This window comes from Hipposideros armiger, unplaced genomic scaffold, assembly GCF_001890085.2.
Source record: "Hipposideros armiger isolate ML-2016 unplaced genomic scaffold, ASM189008v1 scaffold_513, whole genome shotgun sequence".
NCBI lineage: Eukaryota > Metazoa > Chordata > Mammalia > Chiroptera > Hipposideridae > Hipposideros > Hipposideros armiger.
Genome location: NW_017731863.1, coordinates 145,968 through 164,183, shown reverse-complemented (window position 1 = coordinate 164,183; position 18,216 = coordinate 145,968). Strand labels below are relative to the sequence as shown.

Below are 18,216 nucleotides of genomic sequence, written 5' to 3'. Positions count from 1 at the left end.
TGATCCTTGGATAATAACTATAATCTCATTTCCTGGAACCTCCCTTTTCTCTCTTCAGCAGAATACCAGCCAATGTTGTAACCTTTCCCACTGCCAGAAATCTTGGCACTAGCTGACGCTTTCATTCTCTCCTTGTTTTCTAACAAGTCAATGCAGTCAGAGGGCTTCTTAAACTAGACACCATCCTTCCTCTCAGGTGGCTTATATTCCAGTATAATACAATCAGAACACAATGTGGTGGTACCGATACCTGGAAAGTTCACCTGAAGTCCTGATGGTGTTGAATTCAAGAAGGCTTCCTATCTAAATAGTACCGTTGCACGTCTAGGTGACAAAGTGGTGTTAATAATATTATAAAGCTGAGAAGTTTTACTTTGACAAGACACACTGTAAGAAAGATAGCCCATCAAGATGAAATGCTTATTTTTGTTCTAAATAATTATATAGGTAAAAATGGATATGATCAACACATAGAAGACTCCTTTGTGGTTTACACAGAAAAAAAAAACAAAAAACAATTCAAACTATAGGGTCCACAAGTATAGACAAGAGCTGTCTGATTAACAGGTGCTTCAAGGGTCAGGAGTGAAAGTAGAATTATAGAACTCAAGTAACTATGGAAAATTTACTACTAGATTTTTGTAGTGGCCAAGAAACAAGTGCATACCACTTATGATGTCATTTATTTAATCTGAGTAGAAAAATTAACAGATAAACTCAAGGCAACTCCCCAAACCTTCCCATATGATTGACTGAAAAGTTTGTCATAAAAGCAGATGCTTCAACTGAAAAAGTTTCTTTCACAGCTTGGTCTCTGAGTTTTGTAACTGTCAACCAAGTTGAGGAAAAATATTACAATGTGTTTGAGCAAATGGGACTCCATTACATGCCTTTCCAGTTAATACATAAAAGATGTTTAAAAGTATTAAATGAAGTTGTATTTGTTCTTTTTCTTCACCGAGATTCTTATTGATTCTATTAAATGTTCCATCGTATTTTTTCTGTTAGGAAAAAATGCATAAAACATGGTTACATCAAAAAGTTTGCAATTCTTTTCTTTTTTTATTAAGCAGAAATTCACCATTTGGTAAAATTAGTATATTTTTACACTTTCAACATCACTAAATTTAACAAACCTGTTTCCTTCAGTGATGGGAGAACACCTTGCAATTCTGGCCATTTAATGTAATGATGTAATTCAAGTCTGTTATTCTTGAGTGAACAATAAACTCCATTATATTTTTATATTTAAAGATTTCAATACATTTTAATAAACAAAAATGTGTTGTTCGACTAGACTTTTGGGGATATCAAAGCTAATCAGTCCTCCAAATTCATCCGAATTAACTTGGGGAAAAAAAAGAGAAGTATTTAACTCATAAAGATTTTGACTGGGATTTTCTATTTAAGTTTCTTGGTAAATGTATCAATTTCTAAACCAAACCTGTTTCTCCTGGGTCTTACATTTCAGTGAATGAAGTTGCCCTTCTCCCACATCAGCTCAAAACCTCAAGCTATGCTTTGATTTCTTTCTCTCTTTACCCCATCCACACCTACATAGTTTTTACTTTTTCTATTTTTTTATACCAATTCTACTTTTACAGTATCTCTTGCTTGCATTTCCCCCCACCAATCTCAAAGCCTACAGGATTATTGAAATAGTCTTTAAACTCAACTCCCTACCTTTGAATTCTTACTTATCCAGTCCATCCCACGCAATGCTGCCGTATCAATTTTCTTAGTATACAGTGCTAATGCTAATCTTCCCTCCTACAACTTCCTGTTTTTAATTCAGTTTTTGGAGCATGCCTGGTATTCCATACACTCAAGGAACTATTCACAATATAGTTCTCTAGCATTATTTCCAACTACTACCTTTTACATGCTCCAGGCTCCTAGGTCCTTTAACTTTCTACATCCATGATGTTTCCTTTATCTAGGATGTGCTTTTATCACCCTCAAGCTCAGATTCTGAACCCCTTCCAAAAGGCTTCATTGCTCTATCCTCTGAATTCTCATAATACTATACTGTGCATGTATCTCCCATGTTGTACAATTTTGATCATGTACTTAATTTTTCATTTACACTTTAATCCTTTGATAGATTTCAAACACGTTTTGAACAGGATTTATAGGTGATTTATCTTGTTATAGTTTCAATTGTTTGATAAATATTCACTGAATTACTTAATCTATAAGATTGAAAACCTCAAGACTTCAGGTGTGAGATATGTAAAAGAAGGGAATTTACCACCTTTGGATAATATTATGCATTTGTAAGTCTAAATAGGGGAATTGACTTCAGCAATCCCAAAATTATTGTCATAAATTTGAAGCTAATACAGAATTTACTACAAAGTCATTACCTTATATTTCACATGGTGATTAATTTCTCAATATTAAGAGTTCCACACAGAGGATACAAGTACAACAAATCTAACAAAACAACTTCCATAATCTATTATTTTGCCTGTTGTCTGGTTCTGATGATTTTGACCTTGGCTTTTCCATAGGAGGCATCCAATGTATGAAGCAGTAGAGCTGATTACTGCACACTGCCCTCTGGTGAGCCACAAAGGTAATCTAAAGGGGAAAATTCAGGGTTGAGAGTATAACTCACTCTCCATGCCCAGGGTGCCAGCTGGTGCCAAAGAATGATGTCATATTTTGCGATGTGATCACTTCTCTCAATTGTGCTTTTCTGAGTCTACCAATTCTTTCCATGCAGGTCATCAAATGGCCATCAGCTGGTAAAACTTTCCTCTTCATTTAGCCAAAAATGGATCCAGAATAGTTGTAATGAGTCTAACTAATCCAAGCTTAAAAAAAAACAAAAACCCAAAACTACTGTTACTTTCACCATGACATTTCCCTGCATCTTCAAATATCCCCAAAGCATTGCATGAAAACAATGGCAAAAAATATTCTCCTCAGTTTGCAAGAAAAACAGACTCTTAGTAATTAACATGCTAAATTTTCCTATATCCACCTTAACAAGTCCTATTTCATGTATAAAAATATAGTGCTTTCTTATTCTTAAAGAGAATGCCAAAAACCAACCTAATAACATTAGAAATGCTGTTTGAGTTGGAAGGACCACAAGTGTATCTGGCTTTTGACCATATTAAAACTGCCATATTGCTGGGTGATATTATTCATTTATTCATTACCACCTGACCAAATACCATCCCTTACTAAATCAATAACTAAAAGATTCAGAATAGACATGGAACTACTCAAAACTCATATTTTAGGAGGGATACAAATAATCCAGTATCCAATGAGGTATTCCATTGGCTTCTGTAATCAACTCTATTTACTTTTGCACAGAAGGACATGTGTTATTTTGTTATCCTATTCCTGACATTGGGAAACTACATTTTGTAAGAGTGATACCAGCAATGAATGATCTTCAAATAAATGGAAATTTTCTTTCTGAAGAAAAAAAAGCTTGTAGAAACATGAATAAGTACCTTCCTGCTGTTTAATGGAGTGCTAATGTTGTAAAAAAAAAAAAGTCCACTTTTATAAAAATTTTGACTATCTTAAAAGTCCAAGCATCTGATCTTGCTTTAGAAGGTTCTTACCTTCTAAAATAGAAATATAGTTTTTCCTTATGTTCTTTATGATGTAGGTGAAAGTTGAAATTATAATAGAACTAAAATCCTTTGTTAACTCTCAATCTTTTAACTTTCTGGGTCTGTTTACATGCAAACTCAGTAAAATGTTTTTCACTTATTGTTAATTTATTTTACTTTAAAATAAGAAAAACTTATGTGGGAGGTTTAACACTGGTTTCTGCCGAATTGTTGCTTACATGTGGATAAATAGATCCTGAATTCAGGGAGAAGTATAAATAAAATAATATCAAAGGTCCTTTAACTTCCTAAATTCTGTTTTCAATGATATCGATATCATACATTGGTAAATAATTACTTTAAACCTTTAAATATTAACCATATATAATATGCTTTTAAAGTCAATGTTTGTTGAATATCATGTAACTGAAAAAGAGGGAAAGTTGTATAAATCAAATTTATTTTTCACCTTAGAAACAATTCTACTCACACTTTGATTACATATCTGTGAACTCCATGTCAAGTCACCATTTAATCAAATAAGATATATCTGAATTCTATATTGTAGTAAACCCTTCTAAAATAAATATTTATAAATCAAACAGGGACACTGATAGCATTGTATGTGATATAATATAATATTATCATGTATTATATAAAGTTCTTCTTTTGCTTTTTTTATATATAATTTGCATTATGAATACCAATCAAAAAGTAAAAGACAGCCACCATGGTCATAGAATTTAAATGACTTACCATATTTGCCGGCGTATAAGACGACTCGGCGTATAAGACGACCCCCTAACATTTCCACTCAAAATACAGAGTTTGTTATATGGTCGGCTGTGTGCGATTTTGCGAGTGTGGTAAAATCACATAACAGCAAAATCGCATAACAGCCGAGCATACACCCAGCAGCGCTGCTGATGCCTGAACAGTATGTGGAATGAAGTAGGCGGGCATCGGGAGGCCACTATGGCACGGGGCAAGCACTATGGGCAGTCTATCTGAAGTGTACCTGGCGTATAAGACGACCCCCCACTTGGAGGCATATTTTTCAGGGCCAAAAAATCGTCTTATACGTCGGCAAATACGGTATTTAAAAATGACTTCGGTCATTAGTTGATTTATGATGTTGATACCTTATCTTGAAGGCCTTATCTTCATTATAGGCATTTTCAGTTTTTATAAATTAAATAAACTTTATTTTTTAGAGTACTTCTAGGTTCACAGCAAAATTGAGTGGAAAGTATGGAGAATTACCATATCCCCCTATCTCTACACATGCACAACATACCCCACTATCAGCATCTCACACCAGAGTGGTATATGTATTTCAATAAATGAACCTACATTGACATGTCATTATACTCAAAGTCCATAGTTTACATTAGGAGTCATTTTTGTATTGTATATTATATCGGTTTTAACAAATGTATAATGACATGTATCCAACATACAAAGTATTTTTACTGCTTTAAAAATCCTCTGTGCCATGGGGGGAGGGGGGTTGTTACTTTGTAAGGGTGAAAAGGATAACTATTGCATTGTTCTGTACACCTGAAACTAACAATAAAAAAAAAAAATCCTCTGTGCTCTGCCTATTCATCTCTCCCTCTCTCCTAACCTCTGACAAATGCTAATTTTTTTTTACTGTCTCCACAGTTTGCCTTTTCCAGTATGTTATGTAGCCTTTTCAAATTGGATTATGTAATCTTATTTATGTTTTTTCTCTATATCTTCTCATGGCTTGATAGCTCATTTCATTTTAGCACTGAATAATTTTCAATTGCTTGGATGAAACACAGTTTATCTACTCACCTCTGCAGGACATTGTGGTTGCCTTCAGTTTTAGCAATTATCAATACAACTACTATAAACATCTGTATGCAAGTTTTTTGTGTGTATGGGCATAACTTTTCAGTTCATTTGGGTAAATATCAAGGAGCATAGTTACCGAAACATATGGTAAGAGTATGTTTATTTTGTAAGAAACTGCTACTGTCTTCCAAAGTGGCTGTATCACTTTTCATTTCCACCAGTAATCAATGAGCACTCCTATTGCTCCACATTCTCACCAGCATTTTGTGTTGTCAGTGTTTTGGAATTTGATTATTCTAATAAGTGTGTGGGAGTGTCTCATTTTACTTTGCAATTTCCTACTGACATATGATGTTGAACATCTTTTCATTGGCTTACTTGCCATTTGTACATTTTCTTTGGTGAGTTGTTGGTAAGGTTTTTGGCCCATTTTTGAGTTGTTCATTTTATTATTGTTGAGTTTTTAGAGTTTTTGTGTATTTTGGATAACAGGCCTTTATCAGAAGTGTCCTTTGCAAATATTTTCTCCCAGACTGTGGCTTGTCTTCTCATTTACTTGACATTGTCTTTCACAGAGCAGAAGTTTTTACTTTTCATGAAGTTCAGCTTCTCAATAATTTGTTTCATGGATTGTGCCTTTGGTGTTTTACCAAAAAGTCATCAGCATACAAGAGGTTACTATGTAATCTTCTAGAAATTTTATAGTCTTGCATTTCATGTTTAGCTCTGTGATTCATTTGAGTTAGTTTTTTGTGAATAGTGTAAGGTCTGTGTCTAGATTCATTTTATTACATGTGGATGTACAATTGTTCTAGCATCATTTATTGAAAAGACTATCTTTGCTTATTGTATTGCCTTTCTTCCTGTCAAAGACCAGTTGAATATATTTAGATGATTCTATTTCTGAGCCCTCTATTCTGTTATATTGATCTATTTTGTCTATTTCACCAATATCATGTTGTCTTGATTATTACAGCTTTATAGCAAGTCTTGAAATTGTGTAGTATCAGTCCTCTGACTTTGTTTTTCTTCTTCGATATTGAATAGGCTATTCTGGGTCTGTTGCCTCTCCATATAAACTTTAGAATTATTTTGTCTGTATCCAAAAAATAAATAGCAATGATTTGATTGAAATTGCATTGAATCTATAAGTCAAATTGGGAAGAACTGATGTCTTGACAATATTGAGTCTTTCCACCATGAACATATAATATCTCTCCATTTATTAAGTTCTTTGATATCGTTTTTTTTTTTTTCCAGCTGAACCATCCTGACACCTGTTGGCAGCTCAGCTCAGGCGGGCATTGAACAACTGTTGTTCAGAGCTCACACCTTGAGCGAGCTCTTAAGCAAATGAACCACTCGGCCAGCCCCTTTGATGTCTTTTAACAGAGCTTTGTAGTTTTCTTCATATAACTCTTGTACATATTTTGCATATTTTGTTATATTTATACCTAAGTATTTCAAATTTGGAGGTGTTAATGTAAATGGCAATGTATTTGTAATCTCAAATGCCACTTGTTCATTGCTGGTATATAGAAAAGCAATTGACTTTTTTATATTAACCTTGTATCTTGTAACCTTGTTATAATCACTTTTGATTCCAGGAGTGTTTTGATTCCTTCCGATTTTCATAGACAATCATGTCATTTGCAAAGAAAGATAGTTTTATTTCTTCCTTTCCAAGCTGTGCACCTTTTATTTCCTTTTTTTTTGTCTTTTATTAGCTAGGACTACTATTATGATGTTGAAAAGCAGTGCTGGGAGGGGACATCCTTGCCTTGTTTCTGATCTTAGCAGAAAAGCTTTGAGTCCCTCACCATTTAGTATAATGTTATTTGGGAAAGTGTGGTGAAGCATGGATTTTAAGAAAATAAAACTGAAGATAGGGAGATCACTTAAGAATTTGTCCACAAAATTGGAGGAGTACCTGAATTGGCTATAAGTATTAGGAAAAAGGAGAGAACAGAAAAGAGAAGACATGGCTGAAATCATTTAGAAAGTTAAGTGATCAGGATTTGGTGAACATGGACAATGAAAGCAAAAGAAGTTTAGGGAGGCTCTCAGTTTTCTAGCTGGAGTGATTAGGTAGCACCGTCAAGAGAAGAAAGAGCAGGCTTAGGGATAGAAAATTATGCATGTCCTTTGAGATATGTTTTTTGAGACATGCCCTCTGAGATGTCTTGGGATAGTCAGAAGAAAACGTCCATCAGGTAGTAAGATATATGAATGCAGAGCTTGGGAAGTAGTCTGAATTGAGTATATAGATTCCAATATTACTGTCTAGTCTGTCATTAATTTAAAATTGTAAAAATGCAACAAGGGAAGTAAAAGAGTTATTTCAGAAATTTGGGGGGGTCTAATTTTAATATCGGGGATAGGGCAAAAAGAAACACGTTTTCTCATTTATTTAGGAAATATTTACTTAATGTTTCTTATGTGAAAGACATTGTTTTAGATGCTGTGGATACAAAAATGAAACACATAATCCATGTCTTCAAGGAGTTCACAATATACTGGGCAATAGGTATAAGTAAATTATTATAATGTAGCTTGAGAATGGCTATAATAATGGCATAAATAGTTTGTAATCAGGCTTCAGAGAATGGGCAACTGATATAGCTTAGAAATTTCAGAGATTTCCCAGGGGAAAGAGTATGCCTGGAAAAGGTGACAACATGTTCAAATGCACAAAGATGAGAATGCTTCAGCCACTGGAGAAAATTGCAAGTGGGTTAATATGCCAGATATAGAGATACACCACCAGATTCTCCTTCAAGGAGGACTTCCTACTCAGTTGCAGGAAGTACCGCCAGCCTCTCACAGCTGTCAGCTTTTTCAGGGTCTGCTTAGGTGCAGAAAGTTGTCTTTCCAAAGGTCGTACCCTTCTGAGGGTAATCTCTTGTGGTAACTGAGAGAAGTGATAATACAAAGGTCTTGTCATTTTGACCTGATGCAGGACTCTGAAAAGCATACTTGTTTCACAGCTTTCTGCTGGGTCAGCTAAAACTCTGTTCTGTCAGCATCACTGTTCAACTTATCCCTCTGCCCAACCCTGCTTCCATTTTCCTTCCTATCAAAGGTTTGATCCCTAATAAGCATCCTGCACTCCAAATTCTGTCTCAGCTTCTGCTTCCTGAAGATGCAACCTATGCCACTGGTACAAGGAATGGGCTAAGAGAATAGGTGATAAGATAGGATTTTGACCTGAGTCATTCATTGCCTGCTGGCAATGAAAACCTCATCATTGGTGGTACATGGGACACAGATGGTTCCTTGTACAAGGTAGTGGTCCAATTGTGAAAATTTTCACTGTTGGGTAATTGGCAAAATGGATCAGGTATTTGCGATATATAGAGAATACGGTAGCTATAAAGCTAATGGGATTGGCTATCTATTGCTAAGCAGCACTAATGCTCGACAGAAGGATAGTGAACAATTGAGAGTAAATAACATGCAATTAAAAGCCAAGTGGAAGGTGAAGGGGTCTCTTTGCACACAAAGAAACTCTCATGTCCTGCCAGGAGAGAGTGGAGAAAGCTGAGGACCAAGAGCAAGACTTTAAGGTCAGGGTGGCTGAATTTCAGAGATAGTTAAATGCCAACCAAGACAGATAGACCATGCTAAGCAAAGTGGAAATGCTAGGATTGTCATGGCAGAAGGCTGGAGAAGGGAGCAGCTCAGGAAAAGAGGCATGCTGGAATGGATGTACAGATATGGATGGCAGGCTGTGAGAATACGTTCCATGGGAAGGTCCAGAGGACACACAATTTACTGAGGCCATAAGGAATGTGCTGGTGAGAGGAGCACTCGCATCTCTAAACAGTAGATTGGTGGTGCTCCTCATTAGGCCGGAGATNTCTTCAAGACTCATCTTGAGCTTTACATTTAATGAGAAGTACTTCCTGTTTATCGTGGTTGAGTGAGGTCCTTCTCCACATTTTAACAATAAACTTTTTTACTGCTTATTATCACTTTAATATCGGATTTGACTGTCTTCCTCCAAACTTGATCCTGTTGAGGGTAGGAGCCATGTTTCCACTGTAGAAGGTCACAACCTATTAGGATATAGGCCTGCAGACACATACACAACAAAGGTAAACAATAAAATGGGTGGGCTTATGGAAAGTATCCTGAAAAGTAATAGAGCCATAAGTTCTAGAGGAGATAAGAAGAGTCCTTATGGAGAAATTAGGACCCTTATACATTGTTGGTGGGAATGTCACATTGGAAAACAATCTGGTAATTTCTCAAAATGTTAAACATAGACTTACCATATGACACAGCAATTTCACTTCTAGGTATATACCCAAGAGAATGAAAACATATGTTGACACTAAAACTTGTATATGAATGTCCACAGTAGCATTATTCATAATAGCCAAAAAGTAGAAACAATTGAAATGTCCATTGACTGATGAATGTATAAATGAACTTTGAAAACACAATGCAATGTGAAAGAAGCCAGTTACAAAAGACTACATATTGCATGATTCCCTTTGCATGAAATGTTTAGAATAGGCAAATTTACAAAGACATAAAGTGGACTAGTGGTTGCCTAGGAATGAAGTAGGGTAATGGGAGTGATGGAGGGAACTGACAAAATGTATGTTGTTTCTTTTTTGCATGATGAAAATGGTCTAAAATAGATTGTGGTGATGGTTGCACAACGCTGTGAATATACTAAAAGCCACCGAATTGTACACTTGATAAAAAAGACACAGATTATTGAGGGGAGGGGAGAAAGACTTCAGGGTGGTGGCAGGATTTAGATTCACTGATAAACAAGTGATGTGAAACTCAGGGGCAGTGTGCTATAGTGAATCAAGAAATCTGTTGGGTAGGCCTGGCTTGGAGTCCTGCTCTGCCACTTGGTCAGGTTACCCTCCCTAAGTTTGTATCCTCATCTGAAAAGTGAATATATTAACATACTTACTTTGCAGGATTATTGTGATGACAAGATAGATAATGGATTTATATGTGAATGCCAGGCATATAGCAAGTGCTCAATAAATATTAGTTTTTATCATTANCATAGCAAGCGTACCTCATTATGATTCCCACAGTCCTTCCCAAAAGAGACAAAAGGCCACTTACTCCAGTAATGTGCACTCAAACATCTCAAAAATAGTTGGACACTGAGCCATAGTTGACACTGATATCAGGAAACTTAGCACATCACCGGGGCTCCCAGTTAACATGGGAACATATGAGAGGCAGTTAAAAAATGGAGTTCTGTTTAAGGTTTAGCTTACAGTGGATTCCTGGTTGCGAAGATTACATGGCCTGCAAAGCCTAAAATATTATCTATTAGGTCCTCTACAGAAAAAGTTTGCTGACCCTAGCTCTAAAGGATGCAGTGGTGGTGGTTCCCATTATAAGTCCATTTGATTCACTTGTCTGGCTCATGCAGAAACTGGATGGATCCTAGAAGATGACTGTAGGCTCTCTCAGGCTCAACCAACTTGTATGCCTGATCAAAGCTACTAATGATGCCAGATGTGGTGTTTTTGTTAGAGTTAATCTACTTTGTTAGAGGGAATTAACACAGCCTTAGGTACATGTTATGTCGCCTGGTTTGGTGAATGTATTCTTTTGTATCCCATTCAGGTTATAGGATCAAAAACCATCCAGTGTTCCTTTACATAGAAAACACATATACATTAACAAAACAGCAGCGGTAGAGAAGTAAAGAGAGTCAAGGAGCCTCTTATGAAATTGGGTACGAGGGGGATTGATTACTGTTCCCCAGTATATATTATCGCCTTCCTCTTTTGTAATACAATCCTTGAGTTTTAGCAGGCCGTAAAGTTGCGGAGCTGAAGAGGACATGTCCCAACTATCTTGTAGCTATGCAGGGCTATGTGGCAAAGTTCTGGCCAATGGAATGTGAATTGAAATGTGTGTCTTTTACGCCCTGCGCTTAAAAAGGAGAGGTATTACTTTCACTTTCCCTTTTCCCTTTTTCTTCCACTTAGAATGCAGATGTGATAGCAGGAGCTGGAGCGTGTATATTAAACCATGCAAAGAGAGCCAGGTGTTAAAAATGGGAGAGCAAGATGTAAGGCGGATGAATTGGGTCTCCATGGAGCCACACCATATCAGCCCTGGGCTGCTTATGCTTATGTTTATATGTGAGATAGAAATCAAGACTTACCTTGTTTAAGCCACTATTATTTTCAAGCCTTTGTTAAAGGAGGTAAAACTAGTGTCCTAAGTAATGCAGATGCTAACAAAAGCAACTAAACGAGGTTGGATGGATAGGTTTTGCGGAGGATGGATAATGAGTTTGTTCTGGAAAAAGTAAGTTGACTGTGGCCATCTAGATGCATAACTAGTTGGCAGCTATAAAATCTATTCTGAGCTCAAGAGATAATGCTGGGCTGGAGAGTTAAAAAAATCTTCCATGAGATCATCAAATGTGGAGATGGTGAATGGGTTTTGGGTGGTCATATAGAGTTTATTAATGTAGGCTGAGAGAGAAGATTTTATACAGAAGACACCTGTGTTTTTCAGAATCATTTGCATTAAGGTTAAGGTCTGTGGTGAGTAGAAAAATTACCCACAGAGAATGGCTAAATCCCAGTGAGAAGACAACAAAGGATGGAAGCTTTCAGAACAGTTACATTGAAGCAGAACGTGGAAGAAGAGCACCCTGTGAATTGGATAAAGAATAGTCTGAAAAGGCAGAAAATCAAAAGAGAATAATTTTGTTGAGGTTGATGGGGGGAGTAAATTTCTATGAACATGAATATATATTTTAGTGAATACTATAATTGGATGTTTTTTTATATATATATTATATGTAGTGACTGTGAAGCATATTCACAGTCACTACATATTAACAGTAAATCTTTATGCTATTATAAACTTGGGGGAAATGTTGCCTATGCAAGAGGTAAGCACACAGTGATCAAGGATTCCTAGTATTGTACTGGAAAGCAAAGAGCATACCATTGTTCATACTCCTTGTAACAGAACTCATAATCCACATTTTACTCAGGAGCCTGATTACGAAATATTTCCTTAAGAGCCTAGATTTCGGGCATTGCATACACCTGATTTTACTTAAAAATAACTTCACTAAGGTAAAAGCTAATTTTATTCTCACAATCTCTAGGCATTATTATTACTTAAAGACATTAACATTTATTACATTGTAAACTTTGGTAGAAAACTTAGGCAAATTATTAACTGATACTGGGGTTTAAGATACACATCTTAAACAAAGGTTCTAATAAATGCATTTAATAATATAAAACCTTATAATATGAAAAATAGACAAAACAATACCTTAGCTATTAGTGAATTCCCCTCCCCCTCCCAAAAAAGCAGTGGATTTATGGCTTATTGCCAGAAACAGGTTTAGACCCTGCAGGTTTGGTACACTGTGCTTTGTATCCTCATAACCATGCTTTCGAACTTAGAAAATTAACAATTTGACTAGTCTTTATTTATAATTTAAATTGTAACCAGTTACTCCTGAATTGACAATATAACAAAATTGCAGGCAGAGTTGGTCTCCAATAGGGATAAGTTTTTTTCAGATGTTTGGATGATTTTTTTTCTATGCTGTTAAAGTTAAACATAAGGAAATAAAATTCTCTTTATAATTAGAATCACTTAATATCCAGAACATAAAGAGAAATAAATGGAAGGGCCATCCCCTGTTCATATGTAATACTTTGCTTTGTCTGGTCAACTTAAAAGAGTGATCAGACTCTTAGGAGAATGTTGCTTGGGGTTCAACCACGTTCTTTCAAACTAAATTTTTCAAACTTCAGAGTTTTCTCATGATGTGTTAATTTTGTGGTGCACCAAACAGTTTGAAAAAGTTTAATTCAAACTCAATTTATCTTGATTGTAGAAGCTCTTGATGGCTTTCTGCCCAGAGTATTGTTTGCTCCATCTACAAAAGTGGTAGAGTAACTTCTAAGGAAGCAATATGATAGTTTGATATAGAAGCTCTATTGCTAACACCTAGCTCATTTTTTGATTTTTCAATATGTGTCATAAAATGTAGTGTTTAGCAGTCAGAGACATGACATTTACTTAAAGCATTGAGAATTATGTGAATAACAGGTGTTAGAATTCACTGAGAATTAAAACATATTCCAGCATTCATTTCTAATGTTTTAGAAAGTTTAGTTTTACATATACAAGTTAATACCTTTTTTCTAGGATAGAATGAAGAGTAAAGGAAATAAAGTAGGTACACATGCTTTCTATCTATAGTTACCACATTTCTGAATTATTTGGAGCTCTTAAAGGCAACTGATCATGTAAATTAGTTTTTATTAATTTATTGTAATGATTAAATAGATGACATGATGGCTTGGGCCCTCTTTTCTGTATTAGGGCCTGCGGTAACAATAGAAGCAGTTCATATTTTCGAACATTAAGAAAGTGATTCTTGTCCAGCTATGAATCAAGTTAAACTATGCAAACCAGTGACAATTTACGAAAGAGTGAGAAGTTGGGGATCATGTATTTTCTAGTGAAGATTTCATAAATGAGTTACATGCTACACAGAATTCAAAGGAGATCTGATTGGAGTATCTTATTTAAAGATATAGATATAGAAGGGGCTTATTTAAAACTTTCACAGTTTACTCTTTACATTCTTTCTATATATTACAAATCAATACTTGAAATAGTTTTCCATTGGTTTAAGGTGAAAGCTGAGTATCGTATGAATCTGAAAGAACTGCTCTCGGACAGTAGCTCATTTTATCTCTCTCTAATGTGGGCATGGGCAAATGAAAGAAGGTAAATGAGGCTCTTTTTCCATTTTAAGAAATGACAATTCATTTTCTGACATTCAATATGAAGCTAGAGATAGAGAATTCGTCTACCATTGAAAGATTTTGGGATTAAAAGTAATAGAAAACCAAATTCAAACTAGATTAAGTAATACATAGGAATTATTTACATAAATAAAGAGTCCCACAGAGGTGAAGGAAATTTTAGAATTAATTTGATCAAACAGTTCCATTTCTCTGAATCATATCAACTCTTTTCTCCCAGCTGTACCTCCTTTGTCTCAGACTGGTTTCCTTCATGGTCACAGTATGACTGTTAAAAGCCATAGCAATTACATGCTTCACCACTTATATCCTCAAGTAGAAAGTTCATTCCAACAACCACTGGACAATTATCCTGAGCTTTGTGCTTGTTGGATGATCCCTGATACAATTCATATGGTTAGAGTAAGGCTGTGATTTTGACTTAGGACTGGGTCCCCCTGACCTCACTAACTGTGGCAAGGGATTTGGGAATAACTTCCGGTTTACACCAGTCAGGACTAATCTTGGGAAAGGTTAGGGTCAATGTTGTTCAATATACCTGACCGCTACACAATGAGGAGGAGTGAAATGCTTGTTTTGATAACAACTACCAGCTCAACTAACTATAATATACCCTTCTGCTGTCATTAGCAAATATCTATGATTAGCAAATAGCTTCTGTCTCTCCAAAGTGTGTTAGCATCACCTGGGGTGCCTTATGGTCTACAAACCAGTGACAAGTTACCTACTCCCAACAAATACAAAATGCAGTGGAAGAGAAAGGACCAAGCCATTGCAATAAAAACTCCCAATTAAAAATAGGATATCTGGAAACATTACACAATGGTTACTGATCCCGGTCATAGTCTGTGACAGAAATAGTAAGGACTCCTGGCTGGCAATGGTGTGTGTTCTTTGGGCAGTTGCTGTGCTTTGCTCTTGTGTCCTGTATGGCCTCGTCTGATATGGTCATTGGGGAAGATACTCTTTTCAGATGGTTACACAATTTTGGCAGCTCATTTCCTATTAGGTTGAGTATATAAATCTGAGGATTGTCCTAAGATTAAAAAGTCACAGGCTATTACCAATCAGGCTTGAAGTTTATAAACCAATATATTTCCCCTTTAGTATTAGGTTTTTAAACCATTTGCTTCTTGTTATTTCTGTAGGCAAGTAACCATGGCCAGAAACTATGTGGAGTCCAAGTTTTTATATCTTGGAATTTCTACTTCCTTCATGCTCTGCCACTCTGAATTTAGTTAACAGCCCCTCCTGAAATCTCAGTTTGACGACAACTGCATAGGAGATATTCCAAAAGTGAACATGGATCGAGGAGGGTAAGGTACCAATGATTTATTCCTTGTCTCCAGAATAAGCAAGATGTCTCCAGTCGTGTCCACAATGAGCATGATTCTCCGTTTAGTTAAGCAAAAATTAAACTGTTGCACCTTTGGCATGCTTAAGATTATTAGAATTTTAGACATTTAGGTTTGAGGCCAGAGGGTACTCTTCCTAAAAATGTAGACTACAAAGCTTACTAGCTTCTTATAACCTTGGTCATGCAAGGTAGGGACTCTCTCTGAAATATTGTATCCAATCTATATAGCATGAACACTATTGGTTCATCAATGAACGTCAATTTATAACATCCATTATGATAATCAACAAACTCCGATTTTCACCTATGAAAACCCATTTATAACATTCATTCTAGTGATTAGGAGTTAATGAAAAGTAATGGAAGCTGAAGCAGTTTTTGTGGCGATATTTGGAATGTAGACTTTCTGATGAAATACTAGCTGAACACTTCTAAAAGGCGAATTCTAGATTACCACAACCAAGGACCTTTAGAGGATAAAGTAAATTCAGCAACACACATGTGCACATTTATAGCACATTAAGTACACTAAAGTACTTTGAGGTCAAGTGTAATGATAATAAATTCAAATGGACTTAAACAATATTCAGTACCAATGAGGATCACTAGCTTAAAAATCAAACTCTGGCAATTTGATTTGAAGGCTCACATAACCGAATAATCCAGTCTAGGAAAAGGAAGGGGCAGGAAAAGTGCTTATTTAAAACTTTCAGTTTGTTCTTTACATCCTTTTGCCTTTCTACAATGCCATAAATTATTTGATCAGGATTCCAGCTTCATGTCCCTTTTATTTCCTTGGTCACAAATGACTGCCTTCAGCAACAAGAATCACATGGTTTCTCATTCACATCCAGGGGTAGAAAGGGAGCTAATTTGGGGGCAAAAGTCCTGTGATTGGCAGAAGTCCTGAAGCATTTCTTATGACTGGCGAAACACCGTAGGCTGGGGTTAGATTATCCTGATTGGATTAATTTGGGGATAAGGGTGAAGTTAAATTCCACCCAAACTTTTCAGGCATGTACTGTACAATGTGCAAAGAGTGAAATAAAAGTGTCAGAAAGGCAAGCATCCACTACAGTCATTTTTAAAGTACATAAGTATATAACAACTATATTGTTTTGTTTATTGGAGTAAAAAATATAAAAACAACACCTAACTCGAAGCATATGTAATAAAGACTCTGACTCCATTTTTGATCTCTGACTATTGACAAATATCAAGCCCTACTCGTCTCCCATTCCCTTTTGCCCCACATCTGGGCAGGATGATAAGGAAGTCTAGGTGCTCTTTGCTTTGTTGCTGGTGGGAAATTCAACCACAAAGGACCTGGACACTGTGTAGGAATTTCCACTCCTAACTCCATGCCCTAGCTACCATAAAACCCACAAGTCCAGCCTCTTCTCCCCTCCACCCGTCTCAAGCCATTCTGGACCTGTTTAGGAAGCCTGCCCTACTCTCCCTAGAAAGTTTCACTACATGAGCAATGAAATTTCTTACACCCTCCTGGTGCATCTGTGGCATCAGGAGTGTTGAAATCTGAATCACATTTTGGGTGGGTATCCATCTCATGCCTATGGGTGAGGGTAACAACAAATAAACTACACAATAAGTCTAGATAAAATCTATCCTCACACGTAGTTACATTTTTTTCTTCTTATGATGAGAACTCTTTCCCCCCAGTTTTATTGAGAAATATTTGACATGTATCAGTCTATAAGCTTAAGGCATATAGTATGAGTATGATGGTTGATTTATATATGTATATAAATATATATATATATATATATATGATTATCACAATAGTTTCAGCTAACATCCACCTTCTCATACAGATACAATAAAGAAAAAAAATTTTCTCCATATGATGAGAATTCTTAGGATTTACTCCCTTAACAGCTTTCCTATATATCATACAGCAGTCCTAGCTATAGTCATCATATTGTACATTACATCTCTAGTACTTATTTTTCTTAAAACTGGAAGTTTGCCCCTTTTGATAGATCACCTTTCTCTAATTCCCCCTCCCCTCAATCTCTGCTGCTGGTTTCTGGTAACCATAAGTCTGATCTCTTTGTAATTTTCTTTTTTTTTGGATTCCACATATAAGTGAGATTGTATATTATTTGTCTTACCCTGACTTGTTTTGCTTAGCATAATGTCTTCAAGGTCCAACCATGGCTGAGTAATATTTATTTGTGTATCACAATTTCATTATCCATTCATCCATTGATGGACACTTAGGCGTTTTCCTGTCTTGGCTATTGTAAAATGTTGCTATGAACATGCAAATATCTTTACAAGTTACTATTTTGTTTCCTTTGGATATGTTCCCAGAAGTAGAATTGTTGGATCATATGGTAGTTCCATTTTTAGTTTTTTGAGGAGGCTCCATGCTGTTTTCCATAGAGGCTATACCACTTTGCAATCCCAACAACAGTGCACAGGGGTTCCTTTTGTCCATACCCATGCCAGCATTTGTTATCTCTTGTTTTTTTTTTTTTGATGATGACCATTCTGACAGGTGTGAGGTGATATCTCATTGTGGTTTTAAATTTCATTTCCCTAATGACTATTGATGTCAAGCTATTGAGCATCTTTGCATGTACATGTACATGTTAACCTTTCATATATCTTCTTTGGAGAAATGTCTATT

The 18,216-nt window shown here is 35.9% G+C and overlaps 1 long non-coding RNA gene across 2 annotated transcripts; it reads right to left on the bottom strand.

The window, feature by feature from the left end:
* Positions 1-664: 664 nt before the first annotated feature.
* Positions 665-3,878, bottom strand: LOC109396299 (uncharacterized). Of its 2 annotated transcripts, none has more exons than XR_002126827.1 (2): positions 2,367-3,878; positions 665-1,001 (listed from the first exon to the last, which is right to left on the bottom strand). It is a non-coding gene; the product is annotated as an uncharacterized LOC109396299 (long non-coding RNA). The 2 variants fall into 2 exon arrangements; XR_002126826.1 differs by having other exon boundaries at positions 2,621-3,878.
* Between the last annotated feature and the right edge of the window lie 14,338 nt (positions 3,879-18,216).